The sequence below is a fragment of the Schistocerca americana genome, chromosome 10 (assembly GCF_021461395.2).
Source record: "Schistocerca americana isolate TAMUIC-IGC-003095 chromosome 10, iqSchAmer2.1, whole genome shotgun sequence".
Taxonomy (NCBI): Eukaryota; Metazoa; Arthropoda; class Insecta; order Orthoptera; family Acrididae; genus Schistocerca; species Schistocerca americana.
In genome coordinates this window covers 192,995,519-193,002,291 of record NC_060128.1, presented here as the reverse complement: position 1 = coordinate 193,002,291, position 6,773 = coordinate 192,995,519, and the positions used below count along the sequence as shown (strand labels likewise).

Below are 6,773 nucleotides of genomic sequence, written 5' to 3'. Positions count from 1 at the left end.
TATACCGCGTGAAGACTGTAACTAAAAAATGTCCTTATTTGATATTTAATATGCAGATTGTACCAAAAAGACGCGCTTTTGATATATCATCGTGCCGTAGCACTAAAACGGTATACTTGCGTAGCATACCAGTTATAACAATAAAAATATCAACTATAGGAAGCCGTTACCTACCGAAATGTGGTTTCCCGTCATGTTCTTACAACGAGTCGTAAATAAAACGACGCGTATTCGAGACATCCTAGGTTTCCTGACGCTTTAGAAAAGCTTATATTCATACCACGTACTCCGTGACAAAGGAAACCCATCAGACACGATGTTTAACGCCATACAATATGGCGGTTGCTGTGTGCTGCTTTTGACGTACAGCTACATCGTATCTGACTGCCCACGTTCTCAGATTCTTTATTTCCCGCACCGCAGTGTAGTGGAACGTGGAATTCCACGGTGTGACGTCACCAGCTCTTCGTCCACGTGCGCTTTCACGTCCACGTGCGCTTGTACGTCCCGTGAGAGGACGGCTTTCGCCAGCGTTCGGCGTGTGTATGCCCAAGGGCGCACGGTGTGCTAGCCGTCCACACTGCAGCAGTTTTTGGTAATTTGGTGACGCTGTTCTTTACATCTGTTCACAGAAAATATTTTGTAAATTGATACATCATTTGCCTTCCGGGTTTCGCTCCAGTGGAATAGCATCAACGGTGAAAGCATTACATAAATAACTGTTAACCGTGAGAAGTCGTTTAGCCCTTTGTGTCAAAGTGGTTTCACTGCGAAACCACTTTTTGCTGCATTGTATCCCTTTGCGGCATAGGTGGCTCAATGGCTCTGAGGTCATTAGTCGCATAGAACTTAGAACTAATTAAACCTAACTAACCTACGGACATCACACACAGGCTTTCGTGGCCGTTGTCACTCAAGTTAAAATCTTCTGGGTTTTTAGGCCGCGTCATGTTTCTTCTAAAATGCCTTTCCATCCAATGACGATGACCGCCAATGGTATCCACAGGAGATGAGCTACCTACGCTCCTTCTTCTGTATTAGCCTATGACTATGTCCCCCCAATGGTAGCCACATTTATTTTAACCAATACTATCACTTCTCCAGCACGAACGCCAGGAAATTCCCCCTTTATAAGTGGACGCGACACTCGTCTCTGACAGTGTTCTAGCAGTAGTGGACACCAAAAGATCCTGAGGAAGATCCCAACAGAGGGGTCGAAACGTCGATAATTTTAGAAGAAACATGACGCGGCCTAATAACCCAGAAGATTTTAACTTCAGTAATTCAATAAATCTTGAGAGAGCAACCCTGCGAGCGGGAACCGGCATTCACCGCGTGTTTTCCGTGCGAGGGCGACATATTGTGATTCAGGCACGTTGTTTTGTGTTATTCAGATGCTTTGGTTTATTCAATGTAAATAAAATTTTTATACACGCTACGACATATGTTCTAGATTGAAAATATGTCTAAAGTTTGAACATAGCATGAGCAGCACAAATGTTGGTGGTTTCGCTGTGAAACCACTATACTAATGATACCTTTACCGTACAAAGATTATATGCTTATCTACAGTAAGTTATTTAACTTTTACCTCTATTTAAAGGATCAAACATACACCTTGGCGGTATTAGATGAGGCTACTGTCTACAACCTACTTTTTGAGGATATTCCAAGCGATTTATCAGAACTGTCAGAATCTGAAGAGGATGAAGATCGTAATCTGGAGGGTACTACATGCTCAAATCAACTTATGAATTAGACAGGAAAAGCAAGAAGTGGTGGCACAGAATATTTTTCCATTTCTTGGACGTCACTGTCGTGAATGTTTATGCCATATATAAAATAAAAAGTGGATGAACACCAGTGAAATTAAAAGATTTTAAGATACTAGTGGTTGAGGGTCTGTTTGTGCAAGGCAGCATTTATCCTGGCAGGAAAAGGAAAGAAATTTACTGGCCGTCATCATCTAAGAAGACATTTAGAATGAAAGTCTCTGTGGATAAAAGACAATCCAATGAACCGCATATTCCTGTTCACAGCAAATCGAAACTCTGTGCAAATTGTAGTTCAAAGAAGGATCGTCATACGACAAGGTGGTCATGCAAAGTATGTTATGTTGGATTGTGCCTAACATAAAAAAACAGTTTTTTGAGTATCATGAAAGTGGAAAACATGTGTTGTATGTAATGTACTTTGAAATTTTGCATAAAACAAAAAAAATGAGACATCATTTTATAAAAAAAATGTATGAAAGAAAATTTAACATTAGTGTAGTAAAATACTGAAAATTGAAAATTAATAGATTTCTGAAAGGCGTTGAACAACCTCTTGTGTCACAGTGGTTTCATAGTGAAACCACCTATGTATATTTTTTTATAAAAACTGAAAAAAGAAATTTAAAAATTTGTAATGTGCTCTAGTAATGCAACAAAGAAGGATAAGATCAGATTTCAAGGCATATCAAGTCCAAAGTATTTGTGTGACTCAAAGGGTTAGGAAATAGCGTGACTTGAATTTCGCAGAAACGATTTCTTTTCGCTTCTCCGCGAGAAGAAACTATCGTCGGGGCCGTGCTTTGACGTCGCAACTGCAGTTTTTGCCCGCGGCGGATTCATGGAATTTACGAGAGCGTGAGGTTAGCCGGGTTTTGTGCGTAGCTCCGGCCAATTAGGCTGATGAAAAGGGCCGGACGATCGCGCTGAATATTTTACTCCGAAAAGTTTTCCCCTAGCTGTTGAGGTGGAGCGCCCTCTTCAGTGTTCCAGTTAGGCTACTATTTAACAGCCAGGCGGGAGGTTCCTTGTGCGGCGGAAGTGAAGAGCAAGGGCCTGGAAGAAGATGGCGGAGCAACTAAGCTACTGAGGGCCGCTGCCGGGGAACTAGTTCAGCTCTTATTCTGCTGTAATTTCCTTTAGTCACCCTCTGCTAAGAAGAATAGAAAAAAACACCCACTCTGTGGTTCCTGTGAATCTTCCTAGATCTTTTACTGTTCTGACACGTGATTTGCCTCACAAATAGGCACTATGTGTACACGGAAAAAATAATTAATGTAGAGTAATGAAATTTCGGGAACAGGTTTACTAGGCGGCATATTTAACTGATTAACATTGCAAAATCACAGGTTAATGTAAGCGCGAGACAAGCCGTTGCAAACGTTATATACAGGTACATCAATAACAGGAGTAATCTCCAGAATGTTGAATGTTGTTGTGGTGTTCAGTCCAGAGACTGGTTCGATGCAGCTCTCCATGCTACTCTATCCTGTGCAAGCTTCTTCATCTCCCAGTACCTCCGGCAGCCTACATACTTCTCAATCTGCTTAGTGTATTCATCTCTTGGTCTCCCTCTACGATTTTTACCCTCCACGCTGCCCTCCAATGCTAAATTGGTGATCCCTTGATGCCGACCGATCCTTTCTTCTAGTCAAGTAGTGCCACAAATTTCTCTTCTCTCCAATTCTATTCAATATCTCCTCATTAGTTATGTGATCTACCCATCTAATCTCCAGCATTCTTCTGTAGCACCACATTTCGAAAGCGTCTATTCTCTTCTTGTCTAAACTATTTATCGTCCAAGTTTCACTTCCATACATGGCTACACTCCATACAAATACTTTCAGAAACGACTTTCTGACACTTAAATCTATACTCGATGTTAACAAATTTCTCATCTTCAGAAACGCTTTCCTTGCCATTGCCAGTCTACATTTTATATCATCTCTACTTCGACCATCATCAGTTATTTTGCTCCCCAAACAGCAAAACTCCTTTACTACTTTAAGCGTCTCATTTCCTAATCTAATTCCCGCAGCATCACCCGATTTAATTCGACTACATTCCATTATCCTCGTTTTGCTTTTGTTAATGTTCACCTTATATCCTCCTTTCAAGACACTGTCCATTCCGTCCTTTGCTCTCTCTGATAGAATTACAATGTCATCGGCGAACCTTAAAGTTTTTATTTCTTCTCCGTGGATTTAAATTCCTACTCCGAATTTTTCTTTTCTTTCCTTTACTGTTTGCTCAATATACAGATTGAATAACATCGGGGAGAGGCTATAACCCTGTCTCACACCCTTCCCAACCACTGCTTCCGTTTCATTCCCCTCGAATCTTATAACTGCCGTCTGGTTTCTGTACGAATACTAACACGCAAACGTGAATGCATTGTGCTGTACCGGTGCGGGAATTCAGTTTGGGGGATGGAGTTCCATGCTTCTTGCACTTGGCAGTCACTTAAGGAACAGTTAATGTTGTTTGTGGATCATGCTAGGATTGTCCAATTATGTCAGACTGGATACACATTTGGTGAACGAGCAGGCCTAGGGAACATTTCGTTCCTGCCTCGGGCTGGGATGTGTGTGATGTCCTTAGGTTAGTTAGGTTTAAGTAGTTCTAAGTTCTAGAAGACTGATGACCACAGCTGTTAAGTCCCATAGTGCTCAGAGCCATTTTTTGAACATTTCGAGGCTTTGTAGAGTATGTTGGGTTACAACAGCGGTAGGTGGGCGAGCGTTATCCTGTTGGAAAAGACCCCCCTGGAATGCTGTTCATGAATGGCAGCACAACAGGTCAAATCGGCAGGTTGGCGCACAAATCTGCAGTCAGGGTGCGTGAGATAATCACAAGAATGCCCCTGCTGTCTTACGAAATCGCACCCCATGCCATAACTCCGAGTGTCGGTCCAGTCTGTCTAGCACGCAGACAGGTTGATTGCAAGTCCTCAGCTAGCGACCTCCTAACCAACACACGGCCATCACTGACACTGGCGTAGAACCAACTTTCACCAGAAAACACAGCAGACCTCCACCCTGCCCTCGAATCAGCTGTCGCTTGACACCACTGCAGTCCCAAATGGTGCTGGTCAGGGATCAGTGGCACGCACGCTACAGGCCGTCTGGCTCGGAGCTGTCCTCGAAGTAACCGATTTGCAACAGTCTGTTGTGTCGCTGTGGTGCCGACTGCTGCTCAGACTGCTTCTGCGGGTGCAGTGCAATGCGCCAGGGCCAAACGAAGGACGAGGCCCTCTATCTTCCGACCGTACATTCTCGCAGCCACCGCTGCCAGAAATGATGTACAGTGGCTACATTCCTACCAAGTCTTCCTGCAATATCGCAGAACGAATATGCAGCTACTAGTAGCCCTGTTACACGACCTCGTTCAAACTCAATGACGTGTTCATAACGCGAAACGTCCCCTTTCAAAAATTACGCTTGACTGTGCCGGTAAACTTCTGCGTTATTTTATTTTCAAACAGCTGAGCAAAACTCAACGTACTCACAGCTTCCTCTTTCAGAATAAGATTTACACTCTGCAGCGGAGTGTGCGCTGATATGAAACTTACTGGCAGATTAAAACTGTGTGCCGAACCGAGACTCGAACTCGGGACCTTTGCCTTTCGCGGGCAAGTGCTCCACCAACTGAGCTACCCGAGCACGACTCATGCCCCGTCCTCACAGCTTCACTTCTGCCAGTACCTCGTCTCCTACCTTCCGAACTTCACAGAAGCTCTCCTGCGAACCTAGCAGAACTAGCACTCCTGAAAGAAAGGATATTGCGGTCATCTGTAAACATCCCCCCGGCTGTGGCTAAGCCATGTTTCCGCAATATCCTTTCTTTCAGGAGTGCTAGTTCTGCTAGGTTCGCAGGAGAGCTTCTGTAATGTTTGGAAGGTAGGAGACGAGGTACTGGCAGAAGTAAAGCTGTGAGGACGGGGCGTGAGTCATGCTTGGATAGCTCAGTTGGTAGAGCACTTGCCCGCGAAAGGCAAAGGTCCCGAGTTCGAGTCTCGGTCCGGCACACAGTTTTAATCTGCCAGGAAGTTTCAGTTTTTTCTTTACTTATTCTGATCATCATTAAACTGACACACAATAGTCTTAGCGCAACGCAGTCTGACTTTCATTAATCCCTACAAAAGAATTGCCCTGACCAACAGTAACCTATACCTTTAATGAATCACTTACCTCACAAAAATCTTCGTTGCTCGAACTACTGCAATACAGCGAGCGCCAAAACTGCCAGCTGAATAAAAGATTCTAACTACTGAAGGCACTAACTACTGATAGGCATAGTTAGCAAATGAAAGATTTTGATAGAGAACAAACAATCTATTTACCTTAATAGTGTTCAAATGTCATAATATACGTATCAGTTCATGACATCTAGTCTTACAAATGTCCTTTTTCTGACGGACACACGTCCAGATAGTCTGCTCTCAAAACTCTGGCATCTCTCTCCCCACATCCACCACTGCTGGCGGCTCACCTCCAACTGCGTAACGCTACGCACTGTTCACATCCAACTGCCCAACACTACAGTAGCGAATATTCCAACAATGAGTCCAATTAGCCACAGACTGCACACAGCGCAGTCAGCGATTTTCGTACAGAGCACTACGTGGCGTTACCAACATAAGAACCTAAACAGTCTACTTACAAATGGCCTCTTCGTCGTCTTACAGACATTCTTCAATGACATCAACTTAACCACGTCCAATCTCGAAGCTTGCTAACGCTCACGCTTTATTTATTTATTTATTTATTCTTCCGTGGGTCCAAATTAAGGAGAAGTCTCCATGGTCATGGAACGAGTCAATACAGGAAATTGTAACACGATAGTAGAAACAGATAAAAAATGAAATATAATTAACATATTCAGGCGACAATTATTCGTAAGTTTAACTAAAGAAAATCAACAATGTAACACTGGAATCTCCTTAATTTTTCAGCTCTTCCAGGAGCTCCTCGACAGAATAGAAGGAGTGAGCCAAGAGGA

General features: G+C 43.4%; 1 non-coding gene across 1 annotated transcript; it reads left to right on the top strand.

Annotated features, from left to right (window-relative positions):
- The first annotated feature begins 5,724 nt into the window (after positions 1-5,724).
- Trnas-cga lies at positions 5,725-5,799 on the top strand. Its single transcript has one exon. It is a non-coding gene; the product is annotated as a tRNA-Ser (tRNA).
- The last annotated feature ends 974 nt before the right edge of the window (positions 5,800-6,773 follow it).